The 20,821-nt window shown below is 41.6% G+C and overlaps 1 long non-coding RNA gene across 1 annotated transcript in view; it reads right to left on the reverse strand.

The window, feature by feature from the left end:
• Window positions 1-16,746, reverse strand: part of LOC132522808 (uncharacterized) — a 292,973-nt gene extending 276,227 nt beyond the window's left edge. Inside the window, exon 1 of the long non-coding RNA XR_009541334.1 lies at window positions 16,428-16,746. This is a non-coding gene — a long non-coding RNA (uncharacterized LOC132522808). The remainder of the gene's footprint in view (window positions 1-16,427) is intronic.
• Window positions 16,747-20,821: the final 4,075 nt, after the last annotated feature.

Below are 20,821 nucleotides of genomic sequence, written 5' to 3' on the forward strand. Positions count from 1 at the left end.
ATTAAAGGCATCGTAAGAATCGGTGGGAGGCTCACTGAGGGTGAGAGTGGATCAGGTGAAAGGACAGGAAGACGTGGGAGTAAAGGAAGCATCTCAGTTTGGGGTGAAGGTGAGATCAAAAAGTAGTTATTTCTACCCCAGTGACCATGGTTACAGGACAGATGAGGGTGATCAGAGTCGAGAGGCCAAGAAAGGGAGAGGACCAGTGTACTAGAAGAGTTGCTGTGAAATTGAATTCCCTGTGCATCAGGAGAGAGAGGTCAGGAAGTAAAATGCCAAGCCAGGTGCTAAGGTCACTGAGAAGAGTAGAAGAAGATCCCAAAGGTCACTTAATGACAGCAATGAAGATGGGAAAGAAATGGTCCAAGTGGTAACCTGAGTTTCTCAGAAAGAAGACTGAAGAGTGTTGACAGAAAAGTCATCCAAAGCAGCAGGGAGCAGTGGAAAAACATGCCAGCAGTCCCTCTTGGTCCCATGAGTTAAAAGAAATGGGAGCATTCTGAAATGGAGGAGGAGCTGGATAGCCCAGAGGAATATATTAGTGAAGGGGGCAGGCAGAATGTGGAGAGCGGTTTGAGTCTTGGATAGATCTGACCAATGTCAAGGTTGAAGAGATGCAGTGATGGTGTGATGATCAGACTCCCTGAGTTTTGCCCTCTGCTCTAAAAGGGATGGGGAACCACAGGCTGAATTTTAACATAATCCAGATACTATTTCGGGAGGAGTGTGATGCATCCGCCCCAAGGCAGAGAACCACCTTAAACTCGCTTAATCTCTCTCTCAATCTCAGTCTCTCTCCCCGTTTTCCTCTGGCCCAGAGGTGACACAAACGTCCAGCTACAAACTGATTGAAGCATCCTTCCTGTAGGCCTCCCCAGCAGATACCAGGAGGGAAAGGACAGAAATTAAGTCCATATTTAGGTAGCAGAAAACACCAGAGGCTACTGACAGCATCATACCTCCCTAGGGGAAAATCTCAGGCTAGAATTTGTCTAAGCAGATGCAGGAATTTGCCGTTTTCCTCATCCTTCCTCACATGCCCTGCTTGACAGACTCTTCAGATCAGAACCAAGACTGCAGCCTGCATCAGCCATATCATGGGGAATACTTGGGTGAAATACTAGCGCTCAGCCCTCCCTCATTTTGAGCACTAGGTCAGGTGAATTACTTTAAATACATGCAAGGCCCTTCTGTTTCCATGGTAACTGCTCTAAGAACCGTAACAATGTCAATCATAGAAATGGTGAAATCATAACTTGAACCCATCTTGCTGACAAAGATATCTTGAGAAGTAGCCACTGCTCAGTGTCAGACTTCTGCCTCTCATTTGGGGGAGAATGTTTTGTTTACATCCAATCAGTTATGGGAATAAGGGGAAACGGTAGTTAGTCATTTTCCTTCTGCTCCACCAGGTCCACCTCTGTCTGTATTTTGCTGATATGCTTGTAACTTATTTTCCCTGCTTGAAATTTACAGATGGAACAATTCGTTTTTCCACCTCCTTTTCCTGCATAGGTGTAAGCACTTGAAGACAAAGTATTGATGCTTTTCCCATGCACGTAAAAATAAAATAGAGCGGCTTGTTCATTTTCATTCCATTGTGCTCGTTCTTTTAATTTCTTAGTGCCTATTTTGATGAAACAACCTCACCATATCTGGAGATGAAGTTCTAACCTGGGGATCCTGAAATAAGACCCAGTGCCTTTTGCCTGCCCTGAGAAATGGGACAAATATCTCAGTTGACAGATCCTTACAGGAAGAGAGAAGGTGAAGAGTAATTCTCATTTCCTCCTTTCCTGTTCATGCAAAAATCTACACTCTGGATTCTAAAGTGATCTCCCACAGAAGTAGTAATATCACATATTCATAACATCTAGAACCTACATGACAATTCCCACCAAAAGGGTGTTTGGGCATATTAACCTTCAAAATCTGTTGACCATTTTATTTCCTTGGTTTCATTTTTTAATATATATTTTAGGACACTCTTGCCCTGTATAACATTTTTATCTTCCTTTCTACTATGAAGAATTTCAAAGGAAGAACATTCCTGTGAGTTTATGAGAGGCTTCAGTTTGGATTCCGAATTGTTACAAAACCAATATTTATTTTACATTTTTCTTCTTAATAACATTATTTGATCCAGAGAGAACTAAAAAAATAAGCTATTTGATGTCTAAAATTGCAGAGATAAACTGACATTGTGTTCTGAACGTGTCTTTTCATGAGAAAATGGAATTTTTTAAAAATGTAATCAAGTTATACAGAGCCTCTCACCCTCGGGTCATCAATTCAGATTTGTCTGAGGTTGAAAGTTGCACAAAGTTGTGGTGGTCGCTGGGTTCTCAGTGCCCTCTGAGAAATGAGTTGGAGGTCCCAGACGAGGTCACTGCTTTATAGTCACCACCACATAGTGGACACCCATGGGCTCTTCGGGGAATAACCATTCCAACAGAAGCCCGTAGATTTGGCCTTAGATTCATAAGTTGGTCTTACACACCCTTATGTTAACAGGTGTGTGTTCTCAAACGTTAAGCTCCATAAGAAATAGAAGTCTTTTTTTTTTTTTTTTTTTTTTTTTTAGTAACTGAAAAACCTTTACTCAGTGTCCTGCTTATGCAGGTGAGTGGTGACAATCCAAGAATGATGAAGGTGAATAAGGAGAAAAAAAGGGAGAGGAGGACAAAGAGGAGCAGGAGAATGAAAATAAACTAAATAAGAAAAAAAAGTAGGGGAGAAATAAAGATGAAAAGAGGCAGAAAAAGTAAAGAATAAAAGGAGAAACAAAAAAGAAAAGAGAAAGGAAGAGGTAGGAGAAAGAAATGAAGGAGGGGGCTTCCCTGGTGGCCCAGTGGTTGAGAGTCCGCCTGCCGATGCAGGGGACACGGGTTCGTGCCCCGGTCCGGGAAGATCCCACATGCCGCAGAGCGCCTGGGCCCGTGAGCCATGGCCGCTGAGCCCGCGCGTCCGGAGCCTGTGCTCCGCAACAGGAGAGGCCACAATGGTGAGAGGCCCACGTACCCCCTCAAAAAAAAAAAAAAGAAATGAAGGAGGAGTAGGAGATGTGAAATTCTTTCATGGCAATGAGTAGAAACCTCTCCATTCCAGTAGGGCTTTTGTCTGTTTGTTTTATATTCATTATTCTCACAACGGGGATCGTTCTTGTATAGGAATTTCACTTTTACAAAAGCCAAATTTGGCCAAAAATTCACACTTAATAATCACCCTCCAAAGAAAGGAAGTCACTGGGGAAGATTATTTTGCATTCCAATCCCATAGGGAAAGCATCCCTTCATCTCAGATTAGAAGCCCAAGGCATGAGAAGTTGTAAGAACCCAGAGAAGGACCCACCAACTGTGTACTACAGCCCAAGGAAAGAAGTCTCACATCTATATGGGGAGAGGGAGAAGACTGGATGTTTGATTTCTATTACCAAAGTGGACCTCTGTGGACCACACTCCCATCAAAGAAGCAGCAATTTAAAGAGCAGTTCTTGATTTGTCTGAAATTCTCCCTCTTGGCTAACTTGTTATGAATGAATTACTTTGGGGAAAAACAGTTCTTGCATTCTCTCCCTCAAGAAGTTAAAGAAGACAAAGAGATATATTTTAGGCTATGGGCAATATAAATTACAAAGAAATGAGAATCAGACAAAAATGTATATACAGAAATATTCAACAATGTTCTGAATGTGACAGGAACGTAAAGTGTGGCAGGGCATGGGATTTAGCCATTGTAATGTCAATAATTCTTTCAGGAGGGAACCTTTCTTCCTTTGTCCTTATCATTGAAGGGGATTTCCACTTCCCTCCCTATAGGACAGGCCTAAGAAGTGAACCTGGAGTAAATTCTTCCAGTTTCTCTTTTAAACCATTTAACTCAGCGCAGCACTAAGTTGGCTGGTGAGAGTCTGTCATCCAATGGGCCACAGTTCTACCAGACGGTAGGTCAATGCATTCAGAGGCCACCACTGTCTGAGATGTCTCTTCTCTCCTGTTTCTTCTTGGACTTGCCTGTGTTTGGATGGACTGTGCTCTAACTGCACTTTCAGACTCCAGAGAGGATAAAGATTCCTGGGCAGAGACTCTATAGAGCATGGAGGAAGTTAACTATTTCCTAGCTTCTCCACCTGCTTGCAATAAGGGAGGTAAGTTAAGTTGCTTTCACTGGACATATGCAACCGCTCTCCATTCTAGTCGGAAAACAGGAGACCCTACACCATTCTCTAATCCAGTTGTTGTTAGAGTCTTGCATTTGAGAAGCGTAGAGGGAGATTTACTTGACATTTCCCTGATAAAACCGACAGTTGAATTGCCTTTTTGTTTCTCTCCCCCCATCCCCAGTAAATAATAAACGGCACCTCTTTCCTTCAACAATAAAATAATAAAAGTTGCCACTTATTCAGTACTTATTATATATCAGTTTCTGAACTACATGCTTTACACACATGCTTCTAATTTTAACAACTCTGTAGGGTAGGTGTTATTATCTTTTTTTTTTTTTTTTTTTTTTTAACCTATGAGACCAAGAGAGGTTCAGTAACATGCCCAAGGCCACTCTGAACCAGGATTTAAAATTCAAGATTTTGGCTCTGAAATCCTCCATTTCAATAAATAATAAATGTCTCCCAAATGTCCCTAACTATTTCTCTCAAAAACTTTCTATAGGACTTCTGATCAAACTGAAGACTCAACAGAAGTCTTTTGCCATTTCTCCCTTCCAAAACAAAATTGCAGTGATACAAAGGTACAAAAAGATATAACACCCGATGACAAGACAATGGAAAAGAAGTTGACACGAACAAAATTTTGGAAACTAGAAAGCAGATGGAAAGGTAGTAACTTATTTATTAGATCCATGAAAGTTGAATCCTAAACTGATGATGAAGGCATGATAATGAAGGTATCCCAGAAACAAGCCTATGCAAGTTCAAGAACTCTAAGAGGCTCAGGAATTCACGGCTCAATGTACTTTTGAAAGTTGGGGTACCGATGGGACTGAAACAGGGGACTTAGTTGGAAGTCTGGGTCAGAATCTGAAGCTGGGGAACCTCTCTCCTCCCATCCCAGCAGAAGACTAGATGTATGCTTTATAAAGAGGTTGAACCAGAGATTATGGTCTTGGGATCATTAAGCAGAACTGAAGTCTGATGTCAAACTGAAAGCTGGAGGGGTAAATGGAGGTCTACTTACTGAACACTAAGAACATCAGTCTCCTTACCCAGTTCAGCAGCAGGAATGCTGGAAGCCAAGCATGCCTTCCCCAGGAAGGAGATTTGGAAGATTCATCTCTGGGGAAAGTGATCAACCCAATAAATAAAAAAGAGGTAAAGATACTCATAATTGCTTTCATCCTTGTACAACTCTGCCAGATCATTGTACGATGAAACCCACCATTTAACAAATTCTGTCCCTGCTCCCAGAATGTTCAGTTCCCTAAGTTTTTAGTGTCTTGCTCTTTGAGCAAACAGCCCCACATCACCAGATACTTGAGGGAAAGCTTCTGAGGTGAAAGAAACCAAAACAACAAAAAGTAAAAGGATCTCAGAGGAGAGAAAAATAATGCAAGAACCAGAAGAAAATATCTCCAAAAAACTGACCTCTTCACAGAAATAAGAAGGAATATTGTAAGGATAAAGCAAGAGTATGCATCTATTAGAAGAAAAGAATCAATCTACGTAAAATGAGATCTTTTGAAATTAAAACTAAGTGAGTAGAAATAAAATCAATTGACAGGTTGGAAGATAAAATTGAGAAAATCTCTTAGAAAGTATAAAATAAAGAAAAAGAGATGGAAACTAGGGGGGAAAGAGAAGGAAATTAGAGCCACACTTTGGAATTTCTAGACGAGAAAAGAGAAACCAGAGCAGAGAAGAAAATTCAGGGTCATTCTTCCCTTTTCTTGAAGACTATAGCACAAGATTGCAGTCAAATATCTCCACTGTCCTGTTCTGGAGAATCTAAGAAATCCTGACAGCATTTCTTCATTTCATCCCATCTCCATGCCCTTCAGTTAAAGTTGGCAGTGTTTCTGTGGATATAATCCTATCTCCATTTCTGGCTTCTGCTGAAGTGGCTGAATTCATGGTTCACATCCATACTAATCTCCTTATCAAATGGTTATTCAACCACACCCTTCAGAACAAACTTTCTCATTTTTTGCAATAAGAAGAGGCTGAAAATTTTCTAAATCTTCAAGCTCTGTTTCCTTTGATTTAACGATTTCTTCTTCAATTCATTTTTCTCCTCTCACATTTTGTCATAGCAGTCAAGAGGACCCAGAATGTATCTTCAACATTTTGCTTAGAAATCTTCTCAAATACCTCATTTCATTTCTCATGAACTCCACCTTCCAAAATATACTAGAACACAAGTTTTTTGCCACTTTATAACAAGGATCACCTTTTCCCTAGTTTCCAGTAATGCGTTCCTCATTTCCATCTGAGACGTCACCAGAATGACCTTTAACATCTGTATTTCTACCAACATTCTGTTCATGATTATTTATGCATTCTCCAAGAAAATGGAGACTTTCTCTCCAGCTCTCCTCTTTTCTGAGTCCTCACAAGAATCACCTTTAATGACCATATTTCCACCAACAGTCCCTTTATAGCAATCTAGACTTTTTCAAGCATGCACCTCAAAACTCTTCCAGCCTCTACCCATCACCTGGTTTCAAAGCTGCTTCCACATTTTTAGGTATTTGTTACAGCAGCACCCAACTCTTGATTCCAAAATCTTAGCTTAGGCTAACATAAGTAAATACCACAGACTGTTGGATGGCTTAACCAACAGAAATTTATTTTGTCACAGTTCTTGAGACTAGAAGTCTCCAATCTGACAGAGCTGGCTTCTGGTAAGACCTCTCTTGCTGGCTGCAGATGGCCACCTTCTCACTGTGTCTTCACATGGCAGAAAGAGAGAGAGAGAGAGGGCAAGCGAGCTCTTCCTCTCCTTATAAGGTCAATGGTCCTATTGGATTAGGGCTCCACTCGTAGGAGCTCATTTAACCTTAGTTACCTCCTAAAGACTCTATCTCCAAATACACTCACATTGGGGATTAGGGCTTTAACATGAATTGCGGGGGAGGGGGCACAGTTCAGTCCATAGCAGAAGACAAAAACCTCCAAGAGGGATGTCACCAAAAAAAGAAAATGTAAAACTGATAGATTATCTGAGGAATTTGAATATAAAGGGAAGAAATATATTCAGTTGGCAAAGAGTTCAGGGATGAATTAGTGATATATGCACAGAAAACTAAACAAAAAATTTTTGGATCATTTTTAATTTCAGGAACATAAAATAAACTATATCTCCTCCTAGCCCCGAAAAGGGAAATGTAATCATAATACACTCCATGACTCAGGTGTAAATAATGTTTATTTAGTCTTAATCGTGTAAACACTGAGTCTGTTTTTAGATCTCAAGTGCAGATGGTTGAATCAATCACACTCCTCACCAGCACTGGTCTCACCACAGCCCCCCTTATTTATGCATTCCCCTTATTTCCATTTCCCCATATACAACCACCCTGATATGACTGAAATGTATTATTTCATTTATATGAGTTCTTTTAAAATGTATATTAAATTATATGCATATATTTTCAATTTACACGTTTAATTTGCTAAATATCTTAGTCTTTTTCTTAACTCTTTCACTCAGCACTGTGTTTTAGGTCTATGCATATTTCTGTGTGTACATCTAACTCATTGCTTCCAACTCACAAGTATTCCTTAAAACACATCCACCATATGTAGTTATCTGGCCCCTTATTGATCAACAGCTAGATTGTCTCCAACTTCCTGCTATCACAAATGATGGGGAATTTCTGTACGATGTACATCCTGGAGTGTGACAGAGCTGCCTAAGCAGTGGCGTAGGTGGCAGAATCCTCTCCAGAACTGCTGCCCTGGTCCACACTTCCACCACTGGTACTTTGCAGTTCTTGTATTGCCACAGACCTGCCAACCCTTAGCACCATCCAGCTTTCCAGTGATAGCCAATCTGGTAGGAGAGAAGTAATATTTTGACGTTTCCGTTTTTCTAATCACCAACGGGTGATCGGCTTGTTAACCACGTGGGTTTTTTTTTTCCTTTTTTAAATTAACTCTTCATACCTTTCCCCATGTTTTTACTAATTTCTTATCTTTTTTGATTTGCAGAAATTCCTCTACAATTTAGAACTTGGTCTCTTTTAACTTAGAAAACTAAGCAAACAAGAACACAAGACGATTAATAATTCCATGAAAACCAAAGAAAGAAAATTTAATCATATTCATTACATGACCCAGATGTAAATAATATTTGCACAGTCATAACAATGTAAATGCTAAATCTAACAAAAAATCATTACCATAAAGATGGAAGGACTAAAAGTGAGTGGAGAACTTCCCTGGTGGTGCAGGGGTTAAGAATCTGCCTGCCAATGCAGGGGACACGGGTTCAATCCCTGGTCCAGGAAGATCCCACATGCCACGGAGCAACTAAGCCCATGTGCCACAACTACTGAGCCTGTGCTCTAAAGCCCACGAGCCACAGCTACTGAAGCTTGCATGCCCTAGAGTCGGTGCGCCGCAGCTACTGAGCCCACACACCACAACCACAGAAGCCCACGCACTCTAGGACCTGCGTGCCACAACTACTGAGTCTGTGTGCCTAGAACCCATGCTCCACAACAAAAGAAGCCACTGCAATGAGAGGCCCATGCACCACAACAAAGAGTAGCCCCTGCTCTCCACAACTAGAGAAAGCCCACATGGAGCAACAAAGACCCAACGCAGCCAAAAATTAAGAAAAAAAAAAAGTGAGTGGAAAGAAGATGTGAAGCTGAGAGCCAAATCTCATCTTTTATGTTAGGAAGACAACAGATAATTCTTATGGGTTGAATTGTGCCCACCCCCCCCAAAATAATATGTTGAAGTCCTAACCCCTCGTACCTCAGAATATGACCTTATTTGAAAATAGAGTCTTTAAAAAAGTATTCAAGTAAAAAAGAGGTCATTAAGTTGTGCTCTAATCCAATATGTTGAGTGTCCTCATAGAAGGGGGGAATTTGGACACAGAGACAAACATGCACAGAGAGAATGTCATGTGAAGATGAAGGCAGAGATCGGGGGAGGTACCTTACAAGCCAAGGAACACCAAAGATGTCCAGCAATCCACCATAAATCAAAAGAGCCCTGGGACAGATGCTCCCTCATAGCCCTCAGAAGGAACCGACACTGCTGACCCCTTGATCTCAGACTTCTAGCCTCAAGACTGCAGGACAATAAATTTCTGATATTTAAGCCACAAATTTGTGGCACTTTTTTATGGCAGCCCTAGGAAGCTAATGCAATAAGTAGGAAGGTATGCAGGTAGGTTGGTAGGTAGGTAAGTAAATAAGTAAGTAAGTAAGCAAGAAATGGCAGTATATCCATGATATCCTAAACATGGAGGCAACCATAAATGTAAGTGGTAGCCTCTGGGAAGTGGGAATAGGGATAGAGTGGGAGGAGACTGCTGTTGTCCATTATAAACCATGGAAAACTACTTGATTTTTAAACACTGTGTCCTTGCAACTTTTATAAACATATATCTTTAAAAAGCTATCTTGCCACATTCTAAGCTTCTGCAGCATCTTAGGGAAGGTAAGTTCTATATTTTTACTACTTTCACAGCGTCCAAGCAGATTTTGTTTATGTTGTTCTAGTAAGAAAATGCTGGTCTTTAAGTTTCAAAGTACACCTGTATGGCTTCAAGGCCATGCATATTATTGAACAAGTCTTGGGCTGAGGCCTAAATTCCAGCTGTCACTAATGGGCAAAAGCATTTACATTTCAGGAGTTTGGGTGGTGAGCAGCAGAGTAATACAGAAAGAGTACAAGCTTTTGAGGGAGACAGCACTGGGTCCAAGTCCAAATGCCCCTGCTTATTAAGTTCTATGGCCTGACTTGAGTCCATTTAAATCTCCGTACCTCAATTTCTTCATCTGTACAACTGGAAAATAAGACAGTACTTCATGGGAATTCTGATGGTTTTCATGAGAAACACTTAGCATAATGACAAGTTCATGATAAGCACTTGATAAATGGTAGTCATATGGTTTCGATATCCATATTAAGAAGCCTTTCCATCCTTTGCAACTCTGTCTTCAGTCACTAGTTTGAAATTCTCTCCTCTACCCCCCATCCTTCAGTCTTGAATCACATCATTAGTCAATTTTGCTGCCTGGTTATATGATAATGTAGAACAAAACCTCTAGTTTACGTCCTAGATCTGCAACCTACTTGACTTCTGGCAAGTCACTTAAAATTTTCTGAGCCTCGGGACACCCCTGGTGGTGCAGTGGTTAAGAATCCGCCTGCCAATGCAGGGGACACAGATTCGAGCCCTGGTCTGGGTAAACCCCACATGCCACGGAGCAGCTAAGCCTGTGCACCACAACTACTGAGCCCACGCGCTTAGAGCCTGTGCTCTGCAACAAGAGAAGCCACTGCAATGAGAAGCCCGTGCACCACAAGGAACAGTAGCCCCCGTTCACTGCAACTAGAGAAAGCCTGTGTGCAGCAACAAAGACCCAACGCATCCAAAAAAAAAAATAAAGCAAATAAGTAATTGAAAAGAAAAAAAAACTCTGAGCCTCAGATTCCTCAGCTGTAAAGTAGGTTAAAGATATCAATTGTAATGATTAAATGATCTAATGCACATGTAAGCGCCTATGGCAGGCACAGCATAGATGCTCAGTTTATGACGGCACAGGGTAAGCTGGTAGGCAGCCCCGTTTCCCGACATATAAAATTAAGTAGCATTATATAAACACAACACCCCATATTCTTTAGCTATCTTGTAGAAACGTTTTGTGAATATTTAAGAGCCAGCTCCCCTCTTCAAGAAGATACTTGAGAGGGACTTTTCTGGTGGCGCAGTGGTTAAGAATCGCCTGCCAATGCAGGGGACACGGGTTCGAGCCCTGGTCCGGGAAGATCCTACATGCCGCGGAGCAACAAATCCTGTGTGCCACAATTACTGAACTGCACTCTAGAGCCCACGAGCCACAACTACTGAAGCCCACGTGCCTAGAGCCCGTGCTCTGCAACAAGAGAAGCCACCGCAATGAGAAGACCGAGCACCGCAACGATGAGTAGCGCCCACTCGCCGCAACTAGAGAAAGCCCACGTGCAGCAACGAAGACCCAACGCAGCCAAAAATAAATAAATAAAAATAAATAAATTTTTAAAAAAAGAATATTTGAGAGATATAAGTTGTAGACATAAGGAACATTCATGAATAGCCAACAGCTTTGCTTCATAAAATGCCAAAGAATTAGGTTCACACAATGCTCCAAGCAGAGCAGTGTCCAGGTTACTTTAATTGAATTAATTTCCAATGAAATCCAGAACTCTGCCTTATTTGACAATTCTATACAAATACAAGGTCATGTGAGCAAGCTGTAATATTTAAGAATAGTAAATAAAACTTAAAACGTAGTAAATCTTAAAACAAGCACCTTTTTATCAGTTACAAGTATTGCCCACGTTTCAAAAACAATGCAACTTACAAAACTTCAAATGTACAAAATGTCTAAAACTTTCACCACAAAAAATTTTCTCAGACTTCCCAGTGAATTCCATCAAATAATGATCTGATTACAGAAAACTGCCTTGCACACAAAGCTCCAGGAACACAGCTCTTGCCCAAATGAGGAACACTCACAGTTAGAACAGGATTTCCCTTGCTTTGACGCCCATTATCCAAGTGAGTAGGGGCTGAGTTTAAATCACCCTGTCCCTGCCAGAATGCTCTCGTTCCCTCTCGTCCTCATCACTGCTGTGGTGTCCTGTCAGGGAGGAGATGTAGGGCTCTCTAAATAGTTGAGTTCAGCAATCTTCTAAAATGCTGATGCAGCTCCCTTGGCTAAGTGAACACAATATTTCTGTGACAACTTTCCATAACCCAAGGTAGAGCTCTCTTAGGTCAGCAGAGGTGATGATGGTTTCCTGTCAACCAGGAGAGATCACTCCAGGTTGTCCTTCATAGGTGGGAAGAATGTCTTCCCTTTTTATTTATTTATTTTTTAAAAATAAAACCCACACCCAGCACAAAGCACTGAAAGGCATCATTGAAATCTGTCTTCTCTTGTGATTCTTCCATGCCGAGGTCAAAGCCCCACACCTGGGCTAGATGGCTAATCATACAACGTGGTAAGCCATTCAAGCACACGTGAATTCGTTTTGATATTGTTGTTCAGACTGAATTCATCCTCACATTGGCCCATCGTAATAATAACAAAGATACAGACGTTTCTTTTCGGTTTATAAGGCACTTTGACATACATAATGTATCGTTTATTCTTTCCAGAAATTAAGTAAGATTGTCGTCTTCGTTGTACAGATAGGGCAATAAGTTTTTAAACATAGTCCTTCTTGGCTATGATCCTCCCTAAATGCTGCACCCAGATGAATCAATGCTTTTCACATAAGCAGAGCAGAGCAAGGCCGTGTGCCTTCTGTTGGAGCACATGCAGGTCCCAGTCACTCCTGTGTCAGCCACTGAAGTGCAGTGGATGTTCTGCTCTTGCCCACAACACGTAAGCACACATCTATTTAGGAGAAAGAAAGGCAACAACCAGCAACAGAAAGCTGCCATAACTCTGAAAGCTAAGGAGATACATAGGCCTCCTATGTGAAAGAGGTTGCACTTTATGAGAAGAGATGACATTTGTTGAGCATTTACCATGTACCAGGCACTATACTTATTGCTTTCCATGTATTATCTCATTTAACTCTCAAAACAAACCAACGTGGTAGCTGCTATTATTATCCCAGTTTTTGAGGTGAAGAATATATTAGGGTTCTCCAGAGAAACAGAACCAATAGGGTATGAGACTTATTATGAACGACTGGCTCACACAATCATGCAGGCTGGGCAGTCCCATAGTCTGCCATCTGCAAACTGGAGGCCCAGGAAAGTTGGTGTTGTAGTTTCAGTCCAAACCCAAAAGCCTGAGAACCAGGAGAGCCAATGGTATCATAACCGAAGGCCCAAGAACCAGAAGCACCAATGTCTGAGGACAGGAGAAGACAGATGTGCCAAGTCAACCAACAGAGCCAACTTGCCTTTCCTCCGCTTTCTTGTCCTATTCAGGCCCACAATGGATTGCATGATGCCTACTGGCATTGGTGAGGGCTATCTTCTTCACTCAGTCTACATATTCAAAACTAATCTCTTCCAGAGACCCCCTCACAGACACACCCAGGAATGTTTTACCAGCTACGTGGGCATCTCAGCCCAGTCAAGTTGACACACAAAATTAACCATCACAAGGGAACACAGAGATTAAACTACTTACCCAGGTAGCTGATGCCACAGCCTGGGCTCCAAATCTCTCTGCTTTACTGTTCCCATCACTGCCGGATCTGCCTTGTCTCCTCTCCTTGCAGATAGCTCTTAAGAGTTCCCTAATACCCCAGTCTAGAGTCAATGTAGCCTTAGACTTGGAAAACAGGAGCTCTCAGAGGAAATTGGGAGTATCCACCCATCACATTTGATAGTGACAAAATAAACAGCCCGTTTCAATGCTATTGCTTGGTATTTCATTTTTATCAACCTGGCCTTTTGTAGCATGAAATATTTTTAAGATACATATGGATTCTGAGAAAATTTTGTTCTCTGCTCACACGTCTCGAAATTCACCTTCCATTTACTTTGTGATTTAAGGTCTTGAAGCTAGATGCACCTACAATGTGCTAGAGATTTAAAACTAAACAAAAGAGAGGTAACAGGCAGGAAGCAACCAAGTTCAATATAACACATCCAACATTAATGGTATGAAGCAAATGCTTTGATGACCAAGAGTAAGGAAAAAGTAATGTATTCATCGTAAATGGTAGGGCTATGACTTCATCAAGGTGGTGCTATTTGAGCTGGGTTTTAAAGGTTGTGTAGGAGTCTACCATGGACCCAAGGGGAGGAGAAGGGCATCCCAGGAATGGTCAAGGAATGACTGGAGCACAGGAGCTGCTAGTTACAGTGTTGTGAAATAGATATCAAATGGTGGTGGGGAGACGCCTGCAAAGAACCCTAATTCATGAAGATAATGAGATTTGTGTAATTCCTCATACTCTACATAGCACTTTCATCTTCATTTTCACTTGATACTTAAATTAACTCTGTAGAGTTGTTATTACAGAGTTAGGTTAGGCCCAAGTCCTCACAGTTGGATCCAGAAATGTTATAGTCTTTGGCCTCTAAATCCCATACTCTTTCTCGTACTGCAAAAAAATCAGACTGCCCCACAAATAACAAATGTTGGTGAGGATGTGCAGAAAAAGGAAACCTCGTGCCCTGTGGTGGGAATGTAAATTGGTGCAGCCGCTATGCAAAACAATATGGAGTTTCCTCAAAAAACTAATAATAGAACTACCATATGACCCAGCAATTCCACTCCTGGGTCTATATCAAAGAAAATGAAAACACTCATTCACAAAGTTAACATGCACCTTATGTTCATAGCAGCATTATTTACAGTAGCCAAGATACAGAAGCAAAGTAAGTGTCCACCAACAAATGAATGGATAAAGATGATGCGATACACACACACACACACACACACACACACACACACACACTGGAATGTTACTCAGCCATAAAAAAGAATGAAATTTTGCAACAACATGGATGGACCTAGAGGGTATTATGCTTAGTGAAGTAAGTCAGAGAAAGACAAATACTCTATGTTATCATTTATATGTGGAATCTAAAAACTAAAACAAAATGGAAACAGATTCACAGATACAGAGATCTAGTGGTTACCACTGGGGAGAAGGAAGCGAGGAGGGGCAAGACAGGGGTAGGGGATGAAGAGATACAAACTACTATGTACAAAATAAATAAGCCACAAGGATATATTGTACGGCACAAGGAATTACAGCCATTATTTTATAATGGAGTATACTTTAAATGGAGTATACTCTATAAAATTATTGAAACACTGTTGTACACCTGAAACTAATATAATATCGTCAATCAACTATACTTCAATTTTTTAAAAAATCGGACCACCATGGGAAGAACCCAGAGGAAGTTCTCTCTGAAATGTTCAAATTGAATTGTATGCCCTTAGGGTTTGGTGATCTGCAGAGCAGCCACCCACCAGAAACCACTCCTGTTAGCCGCATCCTGAAGGTTCTCTCCGTATCCATGGTGCCTCTCTCAAAACTGTTAGCAGCTGGGAATGAGGTGATGGAATTTGATGTAGATGAGGAAAAAACCTGAAGTCAATTTCAGGATTTCCTTCCATTGCTCCTTCATCCCCTTAATTTTTCTCATCCAAAGTTTGTTCCAGGAAGGTTTTTTTATGTGTATATTTACTTTTATATATTGCCTTATTCCACAAAGAATTTGAGGCCATTCATATAACATACATAGAATGGTAAAATATTCATTTTTAAATCATAAAGAAAGAGAGAAACGGAGAGAGGAAGGGAGAGAGAGAAAAAAAAGAGAGAAAGAAAGAAAGGGAAAAGAAAGAAAGGAATTGCATTAGAATATGAGAGACAAGTCATGAGGTAAAAAAACTACGGTTAAGCTGGTGATGCGATCTCTACCAAAGCTCTGTTTGAGCTGTAATTTTTGTTCTAAGCTTCCTGGCAGACAAAGCAAGCCCGGAAACGTAACGTGTGACACAGGTCTTTTCATCCATGAGGAGGAAACATACAAACTCTTCAGCAGAAGCAAGTATTTTTTAGTAATTAACTCTAAAATAAATTTTTCTTAAGAAGTATCCTACAGGTGACTCTGAGAAATGCAGTGAATAATATCAACCTAAGTGTCCATTGACAGATGAATGGATAAAAAAGATGTGGCATGTATATACAAGGGAATATTACTCAGCCATAAAAAGAAACGAAACTGAGTTATTTGTAGTGAGGTGGATGGACCTAGAGTTTGTCATACAGAGTGAAGTAAGTCAGAAAGAGAAAAACAAATACCGTATGCTAACACATATATATGGAATCTAAGAGAAAAAAAAAAAAGGTCATGAAGAACCTAGGGGCAGGACAGGAATAAAGACGTAGACGTAGAGAACGGACTTGAGGACACGGGGAGTGGGAAGGGTAAGCTGGGACGAAGTGAGAGAGTGGCATGGACATATATACACTATCAAATGTAAAATAGTTAGTGGGAAGCAACCCGCACGGCACAGGGAGATGAGCTCGGTGCTTTGTGTTCACATAGAGGGGTGGGATAGGGAGGGTGGGAGGGAGACACAAGAGGGAGGGGATATGGGGATATATGTATAGCTGATTCACTTTGTTATAAAGCAGAAACTAACACACCATTGTAAAGTAATTATACTCCAATAAAGATGTTAAAAAAAAGGTATCCTACAAGCGACTCTGAGAAATGCAACGAATAATATCAACAATGAGATTTGTGTAGTACCTTAAATGCAACGGAGGGTTTCATCCAGCCGCCCAAGATGTCACCAAGCTATAAGTGAGCTTCTGTCTTAGTCGCTCCCATTTCTTCCTGCTGCTCAGAGAGCACGCAGCCCTGGCGCACGGGCGTGCGCATGTGCGCTCTCTCTCTCTCTGGGAGTTCCTCCACGCCCTAGAGGGCATTTCACATAGGATGCCTGCTTTTCTCCCACTTGTTGGTAACATATTTTTCAAATTAGCACTTGGTAGCTTTGAGGGAAACCCAGACATTGTTGGGAAGAGAATGAGAGGCCAGCTGAAAAAAACAAAAAGGAGAGGTCTGCTTTTTTCTCAGCTTGTTATAAGTTTGCAATACAAGTAAAGAAAAATAAACAGATTCTGCAACTGATATAGAAGTTCCCTGGCTTGATGTGGCACCAAAGCCTGGTCTTCCCCCAGATTCTCTGCTATTTACAAGCAGGGAGCTGTTTCTCATTGGGAAGAGGTGAGACATAGACTCCATTCCCACCTCCTCCCTGTCTTCATTCCCACATTTCCCTGTGGATGGAGAGAGGTGGATGGACATCAGGTGAATAGATGCTCACCCTGGGAGACTCCATCCTGCGCAGGAAGCCACATGGGTTCCTGGTTTGTGAGAAATATCTGCTACTGAAGCCGCATTTTTAACTCAGGGAGATGCCTTCCTGCTCCTGTCAGAGGGAGAAAAACTCAAGCTCAGCTGATCTTCATTAGCAAATTGGATGAGCTGGGCTCCGGCTAAGGCCTTCCACCTGGCCTCTCTCCCGCTCCTTATGAGGACTGTTCCCATCGTGACTAAGGTCTAAAGAGGGGAAAGGGGCAAAAAGGAAGGTTTTCCCTGAGAAGCTGGGAATAGATCAAGAAAAGTGATTTCTTCAATTTGATTAGGGAGGCGGCATTAGGGTCCGGCAGGGTTGAGTGGTGGAGAGATTTTGTAGTCGAAGGACCCCTGCTTGAAACCCAACTCCGGCAGTTGTCAACAGTACCCTTGGGCAAGTCCTTTTACCTCTTTGAACCTGTGTCCTCCTCCATAAAACGGGGATAATCCCTTTGTAACTGTAAAAATTGGGATGCTCTTTGTGAACGTGCTTTAACTGCTTAGCACGTTGCAAATTCTAGTTGTTATTAGACAGCAGAAGATCTGGTTTCCATACCCTCCCAGATTCTCTGCTTCTAACATTTACTGGCTGGGTTGTTTTAACCAATCCCTTATCCTATCCGAGGCTCAGTAAAAATATTGTGAAAAAGGAAGTTACCACAGAGCACAGGGCTGTTGTGAGAATCAAGTGAGACTCAACATCAGGAAGTACTCTGACAACTGTAAAATGCTAGACAAATATTAGTTGTTAATATTATTAAGCAACAGCCTAAAGGCCTGTGCTCTGTTGCCAACTTCACATGTGTCTTCACCCTCGGCACATTCTCAGTTGGATTTATCACATTCTCCTACAAGCTGTCTTTTCCCCTGACAATTAATTCCTTTCTCAATAACCAAGTTCCCTGAGTGGAGCCCCAGAATCTGTGGGGAAAATAAATCTATTCCTGTCTTTGGGGAACTTGTACCAGGCAACACAGAGAATAAATAACCAAGATAGCGGGAGGATGATAAAGGGAAAGGCAAAGAATATGGCTGTTGAAAGGGAAGATTTGTTTCTGACGCCCGGTACTGGCTGAGTGATCCTGGCTGAGTCTCTTGGCTTCCCTGAGCTTTAGCTTCTTTTTCTGTAAAACGGGTCTGATAATAATAATACCTGCCCCAGGCACTTGTCGTGAGGATTAAATGAGAGACTGCCTACTCACAATGCTGTATAAATGCTGCCGTTATTTTAAAGGAAATGTTAATTGATGCCACTTACTGAGCATTTTCTCTGCCAGGCTGTGGGCTGAAACTCTTAAATATATCGTTACAATTAATCCTTACAACAACTTTTAAATTAGGTGTTATAATCCCTCTTATAGAAATAAGGAAATCAAAGGACAAAGAGGCAAATTACTTGGCCCAATTCTAAACAGGAGTTTCTGGAACAACCTCAGATCCATGATGCTAGTTAGTCCTCTTGATGGGTGGAGAATTACAGGGAGAATGGAATGATAGGAAAAGGAGGAAAGCAGAACCTTGGAATGTGGGACAGCATCAGAGCTACTTTCTCATGGAAACTGCCTGGTACCTTGCCTTCAAATTCCCCGAGCTACTACTCACTGAATACCCATTATGTGCAAGGCACAGTGGAGAGCGCTTAAATGGGTTATTGCATCGTCTCACACTGTGAGATGGGCATTATCTCCATTTTACAGTTGACAAGACTCAGGAAGGGCAGGAAAGTAAGTTGTGGAGAAAATTCTGGAGCCCAGGTTTGTCTGATTGCAAACAAAGCCCCATGTTCTTTCCACTACCCATTTGATTTCTTTCTATACACTGATATCGGCAATAATACAACTTCTCAGGATTCACTTATTAGCCTAAGAGTGGACTTCCAGGCTGCCTTCTGCTCACGGTAGACTTACAATAAATGTTTCCTTACTTGGCGTCCCACGGAAGCAGATCCTGAGACAAGGATTTGTGTGCAAGTAGGTTATCTGAGAATGATCCCAGGAAACACCAGCAGGGGTGGGGAGACGTGAGATAGTCACTGAAGGGTTTATTGCCAAACAAGGAGTTTGATTCCATTGGAAACTCTGGGGATGTGGTGGAAGATACACTTGAGATATCGCTCTCCTTTGAGTGAGGGAATTGGGATATTTACACACAAACTCCTGTCTGGCATTAATGTTTTGGTACTTCTGCCCTGCTGTACAGCAGAGCAGCCCAAGACACACACACACACACACACACACACACACACACACACACACACACACACACACACACACACACACACACACACACACACACACACACACACACCCACAGAAAAGAACAAAACAAAATACCTCCCAAGCAAAAGATGCAGATGCTTGAAGTCACAACATCACTGAGTAAATAAATGAACCAAGACCAAGTGAATGATATGTTGGTGGTGAGGTGCAGGAATGGGGTGTCAGGGGTAGACAGGCTGCATAAAGGAAAGACAAAGGGTAAGGAAAGGTCAAAAAATTTACCCAAGTACTGGCTTGAGGATTTATCAGGCTCTAATCCTTGTCACGTGATGTCATGTACATCAAGAGACCTGATGCAGACTAGATTATTGTTCCAACTTTTCATTACCTAGCCAGTAACGGGATTATAAATCTCCACCCTTTGCCATGTAACTTGGCAGTGTCTCCTGCTTTGGGTGGGGTATACCTCCTTGCGCTCTGACTCTGGGCTTAACCATGTGACTAGGCTTGGTAAACGGGATGGCAGCAGATATGACACAAGCAAAGACTTGAAACAGGGTTGCTTATTCGGGTTTGCCAGAACTATCATGCTTGTTGCAAAAGAAAGATGAGCTTCCCCAACCAAGCCCAGCCTAGATCAGCTAACCCCAGCCAGTCACAGACACATGAGTGAACCCAGTTCAAACACCTAACTGAGCCCAGCCTAGAACTGACTTGACCCACAGACACATGAGCTTTAAAAAATGCTAATGGTATAGTGCTGAAATTTTTCTGATTATTAAATGCTCTGAAGCCAAAGATGATGGCTACAAAGATTGTATTTCTTTCTTCTGTACTAGCACCAAACATTCACTCAAGAAATTTAGTTCGTCCAACATTTTATAAGTGGCAGCCTTGGGTCACCATCTGAAATTATTTATTTGTTTACTAGTCATTTATCATCCCTTCACTGAACTGTGAGTTTCAAGAAGTCAGAAACTTTGTCTTGTTCACCCATATATCCCAAGTGCCTAGCACAGTGTTTGTCACAGACTGGTTGTTTAATAAATATTTATTGACTGAATTCATATCAGCTATTATACTATATACTGTATACCTTCAAAATGACATTCTTCTAACAATTTATTAGAGAAGACAATGTATCCACACAACTGTAACTGAGTCCTCCGATCATTATATCATGGAAGCATAGAAGAGCAAATAATCAAGCAGAGAAATAATGGAAGCCTTTGCTAAAACAATGGCACTGGAGTCACTATTTGTTGACTCAGGGTGAGTAGCGATTTTCCTGATGGAGGTGAGAAAAGAAGGCATTCCAATCAGAAGGGGCAGCATGAACAGAGGTATAGAGGTGTAAAAGAATACCTAGAGTGTCTAAAGCACAGCATGTGTGTACAGGGAAACAGTGAGTGGGGCCCAACTACGAAAAACCGTAAGTGACATATTACAAAAATTGCACTGTGTCCTCTAGGAAATGGGGAACTGTGGAAGATTTTTAATCGTAAAACTTCTATAAAACAAAAATAACGGACTTCCCTGGTGGTCCAGTGGTTAAGACTGCAT

This window comes from Lagenorhynchus albirostris, chromosome 7 (genome assembly GCF_949774975.1).
Source record: "Lagenorhynchus albirostris chromosome 7, mLagAlb1.1, whole genome shotgun sequence".
NCBI lineage: Eukaryota > Metazoa > Chordata > Mammalia > Artiodactyla > Delphinidae > Lagenorhynchus > Lagenorhynchus albirostris.